The sequence below is a fragment of the Prunus avium genome, chromosome 2, assembly GCF_965620075.1.
Source record: "Prunus avium chromosome 2, drPruAviu1.hap1.1, whole genome shotgun sequence".
Taxonomy (NCBI): domain Eukaryota; kingdom Viridiplantae; phylum Streptophyta; class Magnoliopsida; order Rosales; family Rosaceae; genus Prunus; species Prunus avium.
In genome coordinates, this window is record NC_142285.1 from 24,716,452 (window position 1) to 24,730,550 (window position 14,099).

Genomic DNA, 14,099 nt, shown 5'->3' on the forward strand with positions numbered 1-14,099 from the left:
CAAGTAAAGGTATTGAAAGTGCATTACAGGAAAATATAATTTGCTCTGTGGGAGGCTTTTGGTTTGGTGTTTGAACCCTTTGAATGTAGTTTGAGCTTGGTATTTATAGGAAGAGCTCTTGGAGGAGTAATCGAGGCTGAAAATCTGCATGGTGGAGCCTGATTAGAATAATTGGATAGTCCAATCGACATTTGGGATTGTGAAGCATGGTGGTGTGACCCCATAAATCTTGGTAAATCTTGGCCGCCGCCCCGATCGTGGGTTCTGCGCCTCTGGCCGTGGGGACGCATTTAATGCCCTGGTCTGGTGGTTGGTGATCTGACCCTAAGTTGTAAGAATATTTGTAAGAATGTTTGCGCCTAACCACTCTGATTTTTATCACCAAATCCTGACTTCAGTCACTTCCCTTCTTCCCTCGTGCATTAAATGCCTCTTTGTGGCTAGTGGGTTTGCTAGTCAGAGGCGTTACTTCATTAAATGAAGCGTGGGACCCTGCTGCCACGTGGCGATTTGATTCTAATATCTTCGGCCGTACCTTTTTCGTCCTTCGGCCTCGGCCAATAATGTCGCGGTCGAGGCCGAGATGATTATGCCTTCTAGCCTTTCCTTTGTCTTTAGGAAGGCAAAACACCTGACGAAGCGCTGCGTTTCAGCTCATGAATAGGTGCTAGGGCCGAAGGAGGTCCTTTCGGTCAGTTTATGGCCGTGACTTATTAGGCACAAACATTGCCCCCACATCACCGGATTCTTCGGTCTCGGCATGGGTAAGGGCCGAATGGATTTCAGGGGATGGACCCTTTGTATTCCTTCTGAAGTGATTGACAACTAGTGTATTAAATGCGCAGGTCGGTCGGCGCATTTAATGTTCAAGCACGTCGTGCAGGCCATCATTACGCAAGGCGTCGCTTCATCTCGTCAAACGAAACGACGACCTCTGGGCTTCTGACACGTCATCGCGCTTTTGATTCGTGCGAGCCATTGTTTTGCCTCGTCAATCGAAACGTCGGCTCCCAGGTTTCTGACATGTCTTCGCGTGCTCCGAGTATGCTGTCAGGCCGTTACGTCTTTCGAGAGTCATGCCTCATTTTGAATTCTAGCGCCAGTATAAAAACCCTGCCTTCTTCATTTTTCTTCATGCCTTCAGAATCCTCAAGTTCATGCTCCCCAGAAGTTCTCTCTGAACTTTCTAGTTTTCTCAGCCTTCCATCTTTGATTCCAAAAAACTATTTTTCTTGCTTAGTGACCTCTCGTTTGAAAACACAGGTGTTTTGTTTTACTTGTTTCAAATATCCTCGAGCCTTTCGTTGATTCCTGGGCTTCGCTCTTCTTTCAGCCCTTTCTCCTCAATTCTAACCTGCTTTAATGGTCGCCATTGTGGCCTCTCCAAAACCGGGGTCGAGCCATATCCGTTGAACCTCGCGTCGTGGCAGTTTGGCCTGATCCAGATGGCCTTTCTTCCCCCGCTGTCCACCAACTGTCTTTCATCTTGGAAAGTCGATGTGAGCCAAGGCCACGATGTGACCGAGATTCCTTCCCGGCCCTGGAATGGGATGACCTTCCTCCCTATGAGGCCGTGGAGAAACTGCAACGCGATTGATGAAGATGGGAGGGTCTGGTATGATGATTCCATCTTGGCCATGTTCATTTGGCTGAGCACCCCGGTTGCACCCATGGCCAGAGTGACGGCCCTGGCTCTACCCAGCTATGCTCGTGCCCAGAATGACGGCCTCAGCCATGGCCTGAGTGACGGTCCTGGCTTCAACCCAGCTGCACCCGTGCCCAGAATGATGGCCTTGCCCATGGCCTAAATGACGGCCCTGGCTTCACCCGGCCGCACCCATGTCCTGAGTGACGGCCTTGGCCATGACCGGAGTGACGGCCTCGGCAATGCTATGACCCAAATTCCCAGAGTAAAGGCCATAGTGGGGCCGCGGCTAGTGAAGATATGGGCGGCGGAAACATTGCCTAGGGAAGGACCATCTGTCTGTCCAGCGAGGGGACCAAGAAGCCGTTGTTCGTAGACTTTAGGATGTAATCTATTTTTCACATATGTATGTTTATATGTTTTAATCGGCCATGACTGGTCATCCCTTTGTAAACGCGACCCCTTTCTTTTAATCTAAACGAAATATAACTCCTTTTTCCTTCTGACTGAATGCATGCTTTTCCTTTCATCTTCGTCGTGTTATTTACTTCATTTATTTGTCAATTGTAAACCTCATAACTCATTCTCGGCCGTCTCCCATAATGACGGGGTATATTTTTTTAAATATTGGCCGTTTATCGGCAAGTTGTGCCATTCCCCATCCCTATCTCTCAACTGAAATGCACCTTCTGATAAGTTCATAATTTCACACATTTGCATGCCTTCATTACTTAGTAATTTTGTTTAGTTTCTCTTTATTTCAAGTCACTTACCTATGTTTGTGTGTTCTATAGGTTGAAGGCAGCAAGAGATTGCTTTTGAAGCAAAATGGTGCAAAACGTGCAAAAACTGGATATTGAGTTAGAAGTTCATTTCGGACTTATCTTCTTCATCCGAGCTTGGATTGGGCCAATGTTTGTGTGGTTGGATCAGAGACATTCTGAACTTCAAAATGGACATCTTAAAGTCATCTTTTGATTCAGCCAAACCCAATTCGTGAGCCCATGAAAATACACATCATGCTGACATGAGGATGAGCTATTGGATGCTTGGTCATGGTGAGCTAGGCATGAGCTATTGGTTTCTGGATGGATGCTTGATCATGCTGACATGAAGATGACCTATGGCTGCTGGTGGGATTTATTAGTGCAACAACAAATTCTGATTTTCTAAATACAAGTGTTGTATGCATTAGTCATATTCAATTCTGAATTCCCCTTTCCTTCTCCCTATAAATACCACTTCCATTCCACATCCCAGACACAATTCACTTCATCCATTACTTCCATACACACATTCAGATTCACCATAAAGAGAGAAGAGAGCTAGCTGCAAAGGAGGGAGAGCTGGGAACTGTCCTGGAAACTACCTTGCTGCCACCAGCTAGTTCTTCTATTCTCTTTATTCTATCTATGTATTTCTTATCTTCTGTATTCATAATTATGTTTAACTAATCCATTTTGTTAGGGCTTAGGATGAAGGCCTAGTCATGAATATTCAATGTTATGGATGATTTCATAGTTAATTGATTTCCTTGCTTTCATTATCAAGTTGTTAATCTCCAGCTTATTATGTGCTTGATGTATGTTTTCTTGGAGTAGCTAATTAGGATTTTATGCATCTAGCACAGGTTGGGAAGGGGTTTAGATTCACCAATTCTACTCTCCTTTCACAAGCAACACATGAATGGCCTAAGAATCATTCAAGGGGTTAATAACCATAGGTTGACTAGGACAGATACCATGTTCTAGGACTTGTGTGATTATCATATTCTCAAGGAACTTAATGACTCTTATATGCTTTATTCTAAGTAGATACCATGCTTAGGTTGCATATTAGAGATCACGTGTTGTGTAGATACCATGCACAATTACATGCCTTAGGAGAATCATGCATCCTGCACCTAGATACCATAGGCTTGTATGCGATAATCTATTGTTAATGAAGCTTGAGTCAATTTCTATGCATTCATAACTTGGATAGGAAGACTAGTGGTAGATTCCAAGGCTCTAACACTTCTCAATCATTATTTCACAACTTGTTCATTGCTGCCATTGTTTACCTTCCAGCACTTCCATTTCATTCTCTTATTTTCATTTAAACAACAAAAACCCCTCATTCGAGTGCGTGTGTGGTGCTAGGATTCTGTCCTAGACCTTGCCAATTGTTAGTTAGTTTGTTTCTTTGTTTTCAGTTTTTCCATCATTCTAAGTAGTTTAACTTGCAACCAAGTTACCATTCTCCGTGGGATCGACCTCGTATTTCATAAGCTATACTATAAATGGTTCGTGCACTTGCGAGAATTGAAGTTGCTATTTTTAATTACTCATTTTAGTTGTTAGGAATAGGCTCAACACCTTCGCCAAGAATTCATTCAATAATGAACGGCCCTTCCCAGTTGGGTGAGAATTTACCGAACCGAGGGTCCTTAGTCCCGATAGGAAGCACGGCCCGCCATACCAAGTCGCCTTCTGCGAAAGTCTTTTGCTTGACCTTTCTGTTGTAGGCCCTCGCCGCAATCTGCTTTTGTGCCCGCATTAGGTTATAAGCATCGAGCCTGGACTGCTCCAAATCTTCTAACTCCTGAGCCATGGCTTGCGCATAGTCCTTCCTTTCTTGCCTAGGCCGTTCGGTCACACGGAGAGACCGAACCTTTAACTCCATTGGAACAATGGCGTCATGACCGTAGGTTAAGGCAGAAGGGGATGTGCCCGAAGCCGATTGTTTTGAGACTCGGTAAGCCCAAAGGGCTTCAGGGAGTAAGCCGTGCCAAGGCCTAGGCTAATCCTCGATCATTTTCTCAAGGATGCCCTTGATTCCCTTGTTGCTCGCCTCGGCCTGTCTGTTAGACTGGGGATAGTAAGGTGTTGAGTGAACCAATTTGATCCCCATCCCTTCGGCATACTCTCGAGTCTCGGCCGATGCGAAAACTGGGCCGTTATCTGCCATGATAGTTTCAGGTATACCGAATCTGTGGACGATGTGATTTTCAAAGAATTTGACCACCTGTGCGCTAGAAATTGACCCTTAGGACTCCACCTCGACCCATTTAGTAAAATAATCGATTGCCACCAAAATCCATGCGTGTTGGTTGGACGCGGCCGGATAGATTTTGCCGATGATATCAACGGCCCACCCTTTGAACGACCATGGTTTAGTAACCGGGTGGAGGGCTTCGGCCGGTACCCTTTGTATGGGGCCTGTGAGAATCCGTATTTCTGAAAAGCTTTTAAAGAAGATTAAAGGTTTTTAATATATATATATTTATGTAGGGGCTTTTTTTTCTTCCGGCAGCAAGTGGGCTGGGCTGATGAAGTTGTCCCCTTTGTTTGAGTTCGAAAATTAAGCCCCAAAATGCTTCGAAAGGGCAGCAAAGCCTTTGGAAATATTTTGGTTATCTTCTCCAACAAAAACAACAGCAAGTTACAGATAATTTCTTCACACTCACAGATGAACTTTTGGGCTTGGCATGAGGGGCATGTGGCATGAGAGCAAAATTACCATGGGTTTAGCACTTTGGGAAAGAGAAAGTTTGTGGGTTCCTATGAAGGTTAGAGGTTCTAATGGAAGAGAGGAGAGGTTCTAAGGAGGAGAGTTTTGGGTGATTTTCGTAGCTTCCGGCAGTTTGACAGTGACTCTGTCAGAGCTGTAGCAATCTGCCAAAGCAGGGGAGATGGGGGAAATGGGCTAGCAAAGCACGAAAATTTGCTGGGTTTGCAAGAGAGAAAGCTTGCTCTCTGAAGGTTGTGGGTTGTGTTTGTTGGGTAGGAGAGGCCCCATTTTATAGCTGCGGGAAACTATCCTTTCCCAAGAAACCCTAATGGTTTCTTTCCAATTTGGCCAAGCTTTTCCTTCCTTTCTCCTCTCCTCCCTTGACTTTCCTATCTCAGTGAAATTGCCTCTATCTATTTGCACGAAATTAGGGATTTTGGGAGCTCAAGGCCTCCCTTTCCTGTAGCAGCTTCAGTGGAAAACTCCCACTTTCAGCTATTTTTCTTCTTCTTTCATTTCCCCTTCCATGGCTAGATCTGATGAGGGAAAGGAAGTGGATATACATGCTGGTCCAAAGGGTGCTTTTGGCAGCTCGCAGGCTAATACTCCTTGGTTCCTTGAATATTTCTTGCTTGGAACTTGCTCCCAGCAGCCACTCACGTGTAGATTTCCAACGTTCCTTTGTGGTTTTGTCCCCAAACTGAGTGCCAGGGCTTGAGCTGGTTTTATCCTAATTATATTGGCTTTTGGGACAACCACAAGATCTATCCAATGGATGGGATGGCTTTGTCAAAGGTTGGGCTTTTTGGTTAGTTTGTTCTAATTGGATCAATGAGCTTATTTTGGCTAGTTTATTCTAATTGGGTCAATGGGCTTATTTTGGTTGAGGCAATGGTCCATCTCCTTTCTTGTGCTTACCCATGTTTGGGCCTAAGAAAATGGGCTTGAGTCCCGATGGCCCCAAGTGACCCGAGACTTCCATTTCTCGACCCATCGATGGGCCCCATGATAACTTGTTACCATCCATACCACAACCCACTCAAGCAAGCCCCGGGCATTTGAGTGGCTTGGGCCCACTTAAGCTTGTAGCGCGACGTTTTGCTTATTTTCTTGGCGTGGCATGTGTGCAAGTGCGTATGACGAAGTTTCGCGTGCCCTAATCGGGCTTCTCCTCGGTAAGGTATTGCATTGGGCCGATAATTTATTTGGGCCTAACCGTGGATTTTTTGGGCCTCAACATTAGCCCCCTTGATTATTGGGGCCATGAATGTGTATTGAAATGGTCCGAATAATCAATTTCCGGCCCAAAATAAATTGCAGTCGCATGGCATGGCATGGGTTTAGGAACAACTTAAGGATGACTAGTTAAGTGTCTCTGAAATTACAGCCAGGTTTTTTCCGGGAAGGTTGGAGGGGTCACGATGGTCCCGCTTAAAATCCAATCCTTCTTAAACACTGAGGGTGTTGCCTTTGAAGAACTTTCCTAGACACTGTAATTTTGGAGGTCACTCACTAGAATTACCAAGAGTTGACCTATTTTGTGGCATGACCTAGAAGAGAATGCTTGGTGGATTAGCTTGGCTTGCATGACTTGTTTGCTTGAGTGACTAGAGAGGCTTGATTTTGCATGATTGTGTGCTTGGATGCTTGGCATTGGCGTATACGCTTGATTTTAGCTTGTATGCTTGGATGCTTGGCATTGGCGTGTAGGCTTGATTTTGGCCTATATGCTTGGATGCTTGGCTTTGGCTAAGGTAGCATGGTTTAATATGGCTTTTGGGACATTTAGCATGGTGGATGTCATTTGACAGTAGCCAGACGTGCTAGTGGACGGTGGGGATCCAATCTTGGAGTTGTGGATGCAATGAGTTTGGATTCACCATTGTGTTTGGGTTTACGGCACCGGCCTCCGAACACCTTGAATTTTAGCGGACAACACTTCAGTGAAGGTGATAGCGGGCGACATGATGGCTAGATATTGGAAGAATACTTGAAATATGGCATGTGCTGGAATGATGTTTGAAATAAGGCAGGTGCTGGAAGAACACGACTTGGCTTGGCCCTCACGTAGGAAAAATTGTGTTGCCCCTTCCTCTTGAATTTTTTATTTGCAAGTGGCTACTATTTTTCCCTTTCACTTGGCATGGCGTGCTTTATTTTCTGATTTTCCCTCACTCTTATTTCTTCTTCTTCTTCTTCTTCTCCAAGACCCAAACCCGTGGGTATTGTGCATCAGTACGTAAGTCATATTTCGGAAGCTCGGATCAGAAAACTTCCTTGATAAAAGTCGTTCATCTGCTCGAGTACTATAGCCTGTAAAATTTTCAGAAGTTTTTGAATTTTTCTGATACCTCAAAACTGGTCTGCAACTTCTGCATTCATCCATGGCTGGTGAGTTTCTGCAAATTCTGCTTCTGCATATGTCTTTAACTTATGATGCTTGGATGATTGCGCTTCCTTCACAAAATTTGCTCGAAATTATGTTTTTTATAACATATCCAAAATTGAGGATCATCCACCCATTCTAGTGCTCTCTGCCTTCATTTTTCTGAAGCATGTTCATGAGTTGATGTTGATGCCTTTGGTGCATGCTTGTGTTTCTATGCTTGAATGCTTGAGTTCCTCTGTATTTCCCAGCATTTGTGAACTATAAATCGAATTCTGAGGTTGAGCTTTTAATTTAGGATTCTAGCTTAGTGATAAACAAGAGTCATACAAGCTCACTTGGGTATGCATGCCAAGTGTTTGTCGAAATATCTCAAAGTAGTTTGCTGGCCGTTTTTTGAACTTTTGAAATGTTTCTTTTCGAATCTGAGTTGGAGCTTTTGAGACATAAAAATGGACTTCTCAATGGCTATTTTGGAATTGGTCTTGCGTCACTTGAAGAAAAAATGAATTTTTAGTGGGATTTCAAAGTAAGGGCTAAGCTGGCTGGAACTGTGCAGTTCCTGCGGCATGGGCTGTTTTAAGAATCTGTTTGACATGCTTCCCTAGCTCGAAATGTAACAAAATTTTGGGAAAATGAAGCTTGATATGTCTAGTTCTAATCTGGAAAGTTTGGGACTTGTTGGTGGTAAGCTTGATTTCTAGTGATTTTTCAAAGGTGGGATGTTCTAGCTAGAATGGTTAGAAAGCTTATGTATAAGTTTTACTTGGCATGTTGCTTTTGTTTGAGAATTTGGCATGTCTTTTCTGTTGGCATTGAGTGCTAATCTGAGTATTACTAGAGCATGTCCTTGAGCAATACTGTCGTGAGAGCATGATGTTGAAAGGCATCGTCGTAAGAGCATGAGTTCTTCAATTTTGCTTGAAATGCCCGAATTGCTTGGAATGCTTGAATGAAATGAAATTTCTTGGCATGTGGATTGGTATCACACCCTGTGGATTTTGTCAAATGCTTGATAGATGAGTTTGCTTGCACTTTGAGAAAAATATGCTTCCAGCGCCTCCCTTTGTGTATGAGTACCTTTCCGGCGTCTGATTTTGGCTAACGTATTCTCTTGTTTAGAAGCTCCAAATCATGAGAAAGCATGAGAAGTCTAATTTTCTAGGATTTTGATAGCATGAAAGTGAATTTTGGCCCTTTGCAACTTGTCTTTGGAAAAAATTATGCTTCAATAGCGATTATGCTTCCGGCGCCCCCTTTTTATTTACGAGTTCCCTTCCAGCATCTAATCTGGCCAACGTGCTCTCTTGTTTCTTTTTCAGACTTGATTGAGAGGTTCCAAAGCATGAGAAATGTCATCTTCTTACTGATTTGTTAGGAACTTGATGGTATGAAGGTGAGATTTTGGTTGCTCACACCTTGTCTTGCGATATGAAGGCTTATGGAAGATTTGAATTGTTTGACCAGAGAGACTTTGGATGAGACAGAGAACAAGCTAGTTGTTGAGTTCTTCATCCTCGTGGGGTTTTGCTCTTCGTTTTGGCAGCCAAGCACCAAACCCCTTTGACCTATTTTGTCATCGTTGCAACAACGGTACTCACGGCATGGGTGCTAGCAAGGAAGGGCTTGCATCAGCTTTTTGGGTTTTCTTCTTTTCGATTTCTTTCTTTTGCAAGCCGCTGGAAGAGTGCTAAAGGATTGCAAAAAGAAATCCCTGGTATGGACCACATCCTTTCCTTTTTTCCATTTTTCTTCCCCATTTTTATCATGTGTTGGCCCTTTTTTAGCTGGTGAAAAGGCTGAACCTTGCACAATGCGCTTTTTCTATGTAGGTGTATACGTCTCAGACACAGGTAGGGGAAAGGCAAGTGCCGGAAGCTTTGACGTTTTTGCTGCTGGAACCTCCAAATCCTCCAGCCTTCTAACTCGGATATTTGAGCTTCTGCTTTAATCCTTTGGTAAGTAACTCTGCCAATTTGAATATTCCAGGAATAAGCATAGACTGGTGCTTGGCCTAGGCTCACTTTTCTTGTGAACACATGCTTGATTAACCTTGGGCCTTCGTTTATGTTGTGGGAAATAGAAATTGACAGAATGCATGTTTTGCAATGCTTGAATTTTTTGCATTTTTGAGAGAGAATTTTTCTTGCTTATGGGAATTGCTTGTCAATGAGAATTCTTTCTTGCCATGGGTAAATTGCATGTTGCTTGGGCATTTTCTTGAGCGTTTCCTTTGGCATGAGCTTGACTTGTCATGCTTGAGGTACAATTTTGTGTGTGCTACGTTCTTGACCCCCTTCTTGATTGTTGTTGAACTATATGCATCAAGACCGTATGCTTGTAACCGCATGATTAATATGTAAGATCAGAGGCTGTTTGCAAGCTTGAGGAAAGCACGATTGGTTTCTTTTCTATGAGCTTAGAGCTTGGTCATGGGTGGCGGTTTATTTTTTGGCTTTATAGGGATAGACATAAACATGTGTATGATGGGTCTGCTGGAATGATTGGTTGAGCATGGAATGGGAAATTTGCTTGTCATGAGCTCGAGTAATAGATTGCATGATGCTTCGAAAATATTTTTTGTTTATACATTTCGCTTGGCATGAGATAGCTTGCTTTGCTTGGCCTGTAAAGTTCATAGGGCTTGCATGCTAGTGTGGTGATTGCTTGGCTTTAACACAGAGAACTAGCTTTATGTTTTGCCATTTTTCAGCATATTCATTGTTGGCAATTCTTGCAGGGATTCATCGCCTGTCAAGACTTGCCATGGCATCCACTAACCCGTCATCAATTATTAGTGACCACCTTTATTCTCTGGATGATAAATTAGAGAGGGGAAGGCCCCCTCCATTACTTAAGAATGCTTGTGAAGATGTTGCAGTAGGCGAAGAGCCAGTGCCGGAAACTGCTTCAGTGATTGATCCTGCGTCTATATCGAGGTGCTGCATAAAGACGGGTTTGTTTCCGGCAGCCCCCCATGTTCTTGGGATATCCGATGCAGGTGTAGACAATGCCCTACTCCTTCCAGCAGTGCTGCCTCCTACTCCTCCTCTTCTCGAAACATCCGACATAGCTGCCGGCATGCCTTGCACCTTCCAGCAGTGCTGCCTCCTACTCCTCCTCTTCTCGGAACATCCGACATAGCTGCCGGCATGCCTTGCACCTTCCAGCAGTGCTGCCTCCTACTCCTCTTCTTCTCGGAACATTCGACATAGCTGTTGGCACTGCCCTGCACCTTCCAGCAGTGCTGCCTCCTACTCCTCTTCTTCTCGGAACATTCGACATAACTGCTGGCACTGCCCTGCACCTTCCGGCAGTGCTGCCTCCTTTTATTTCACAGGTTGTTTTCTTTGGCTTGGGGTCAGTTGGCTCAGTGCACAGCTTCCATCTTTCTTGATACCATAGGATGTACAAATCTTCAACATGTGTAACTTTGTTTTTGCGGTGGCTGTGTACTTTTCAGATAGTCTAACGACTATGTCGTTATGACTTTGTAATGTACTATTGAACCGCTGGAACCTGCATTAATTTCTGAATGCTTGAGGCATGTTGTAATCCGTACATCTTCTATATATATATTGCTTGGTTGGGAGAATTTGCTCTTGTGAACTTCTTGAAATCTTTCTGACAGGTTGGCTAGCCTTAAGAACAAGGCATATGCTGTCGAAATTTTGATAGGATCTTTGAGCTAAATCTTCGATGCATTGCTCTTTAAAACTTTCGCAAGGCTTGTCTACTCATTTGGCCTAAAATGCACCCTCTTGCTGCACCTTAAAAGGGTCAGGCCATTGTATGCATGATTTTCACAAAGGCTCCTGTAAGAATTTCTGGATGTCGTGAAGTTTTGAATTGCTCATCGAAAGGGTACAATGGTTTCGTTGTTCCGGCACCTCAAGAATTGCATGCCCTTTTTGTAATAGCTTGGCTTTGCATGACTTGTGCTATTTTGCTTAGGCATGATGCTTGTTGACAGTTCGGGATCCCATCTAAGTGGCTTTGCTTGGTATAGTTACTGCTGAAAGGCTTAGTTTTGTAAAGAAAAGTTTGCTTGTCTATTTTTTTTATTATTATTTTTTTTTCAAAGAACATGTTTTGCAAAACAGAAGAAGGTAAAAGCAAAGAAGAATTCTAAAGGCTTTTCCCTTTTCCAAAATACTCCATTCTTATTGCAAATATCGTCTCACACCTTGGCATGCCATAATGGTGGTGCATCTTACAAAAGTTGTGAAAGCATAGGGTGAAAATATATAAGAAGTTCATTTTTGAAATACATTTGAAAAGCCAAAAACAAAATGATAGGTGCAAAAGCAATTCAGCAATAATAAGACTTTGAGCCACTTTGCATTGATGAATACTCCAATCAAATCAAGCCCCCAAGTATGAAAAGGACCAAGAGGTGTGCATGACTTGCAATAGCATGAAAGCTTGACATTGCTTCAAAAATTCTGATTGCTTGGTAAAAGAAACTTCATCTTGACAGCATTTAGGTTCTTCCAGCGGTATCATAGCACTACCTTCGCAATATTTTCCTTCCATTTGTCATGAATCGAGATGTTTTCCTTCTTGAGTAAAGCATAGTGCTTGGATTTCTTGACTAAGGCTTGGGGCTTGATGATGCTTGATTATGGAACCGTGGCAATTAAGACATCCCGATAGCCTTTTGGTTTTGACTCCTAAACTTGGTCATTGGAATGGTCAAGGCTTAGAAAGTGATTGAGGTGCTGGAGCGTATCAGTTATGGCAACTTTGGTATTGTTTGTTGCAGCTGTTGTGAACATGTTATAGGAACCAAAAGCTCGGGCTTGGCTATTGAAGCTTGAGCTTTGCATGTGGTCACTGCAGCATATGTGTTGGGTTACAACAGCTTGAGTTCTTGGCAAGTGATGGCAAACTTGGAGGTCATAGTGACATAATTGGAATTTCAAGGAGATTTTTTGTCTGGGGATAATGGTTTTGGTAATAAAGGATTCTTAAGCTCATTTGGGGTTTTGGAATTGCTGCTGTGGTGATTGCAATGAATTCCTTCCTCAGCCCCCAAGTGAACCATAATCATCAGAAAAGGATTTGATGGGCATAAGCTACAAAAACTCTTGCAACGTGGCCTTCTTAGTATTTGTTTGGGTCATTGCATGGCATGATGAACTTGGGATATCCCTTTGTTGCAATGGTGACAATTTGGCATGATTTGGTGGTAGCATGTGCTTCTAGCAGCGGCTCTTCCAGCAGTGGTGTTTGGATTTCAACGACTGGCTCTGTTCTTCTTCCAGCCACTCTTCCAGCGGCTTTTCCAGTGGTGCTTGAACTTCTATGACTGGAAGTATAGAGAGAGTTTTGTCTAAGGAATGGATGATAATGGTAGTGTGTTGAGATGTTGTGTAGGAAACATGAGAGCATTTGTTTTGTTGTTCGGAGGCTTGGGTCATTTGCACATGACCAATATAAAGCTGCATAACCAAAGCATATGGTGATTACAAAAATAATATAAGCATTGTAGCTTGCAAAGGACTAACATAATTGACATAAGCATGTTGAGCTGGTATGATTTTAGTACTAAGCATGCATAGTTGGCATCTACATTGCAATGTGTAACTTGGATTGATTAACACAAAGGTGGATCGATACGAAATGATAAGAAGTATAAGATAAGTGAATAGTGCGTGGAATAAGGCTATGGGAAATTTTGTTGGAGATGCAAAATTGAAAGGTGGTTTAACACATAACAAGAAAATTATGCAAGCTGGTGCACCATATGAATAACCACTAATAAATCAATCCTTTTTTTTTTGGACTTGAGCAAACCGAATGCACGTGCTTTTGTCTATGCTTGAGATTGTTCAATGAAACATAAATTTTATGAATGCATTAAAACAACAAACAAATATATATGCTATATTGAGATCAACAAGGCATGATAATAAAAATCTTATCTTGGTGAAGCCATTCGCAGAGATGAGGCTGAGAGCATTGAGCAAGTGTTCCTTCTCCCTCTCTCACCATGTTTTCACAACTTTAGAGAGGTGAAGGCTGTTACGAAGGTGATTTATGGCGATGGCCAGACTTTCTGATGATGTATTATGGTGGAGAGGTGAATGGCAGAGCTAGCCTCAACAATTGATGACGACGATCAGCGGCTTGCACGTTGGCTGAAGCCCCCAGTCCTCTTACAAGATCTTGTTTTGCTTGAGAATGGGGATCTAACAAACAAATGGAGCATGTGAGTAATCTATATTTATGTTTCTTATGCAAAGTAGATAGTCAACAAGAGGAAAAAACAAACAAGAAAAAGGGAATGTTCTTATCTCCTTATTTTCTCTAGTTTATTGCTTCTGGTCTTTGACTTTGGAGGTATTGGTGAAGATATCGGCCTAATCCCCAGCAGAGTCGCCAATTTATGTAGGGGCTTTTTTTTTCTTCCGGCAGCAAGTGGGCTGGGCTGATGAAGTTGTCCCCTTTGTTTGAGTTCGAAAATTAAGCCCCAAAATGCTTCGAAAGGGCAGCAAAGCCTTTGGAAGTATTTTGGTTATCTTCTCCAACAAAAACAACAGCAAGTTACAGATAATTTCTTCACACTCACAG

At 43.0% G+C, this 14,099-nt stretch overlaps 1 long non-coding RNA gene across 1 annotated transcript; it reads left to right on the plus strand.

Moving 5' to 3' along the window:
* Nucleotides 1–7,190: 7,190 nt before the first annotated feature.
* Nucleotides 7,191–11,111, plus strand: LOC110755604 (uncharacterized). Its single transcript, XR_015833561.1, has 4 exons — nucleotides 7,191–7,528; nucleotides 8,846–9,240; nucleotides 9,356–9,481; nucleotides 10,264–11,111. It is a non-coding gene; the product is annotated as an uncharacterized LOC110755604 (long non-coding RNA).
* Nucleotides 11,112–14,099: the final 2,988 nt, after the last annotated feature.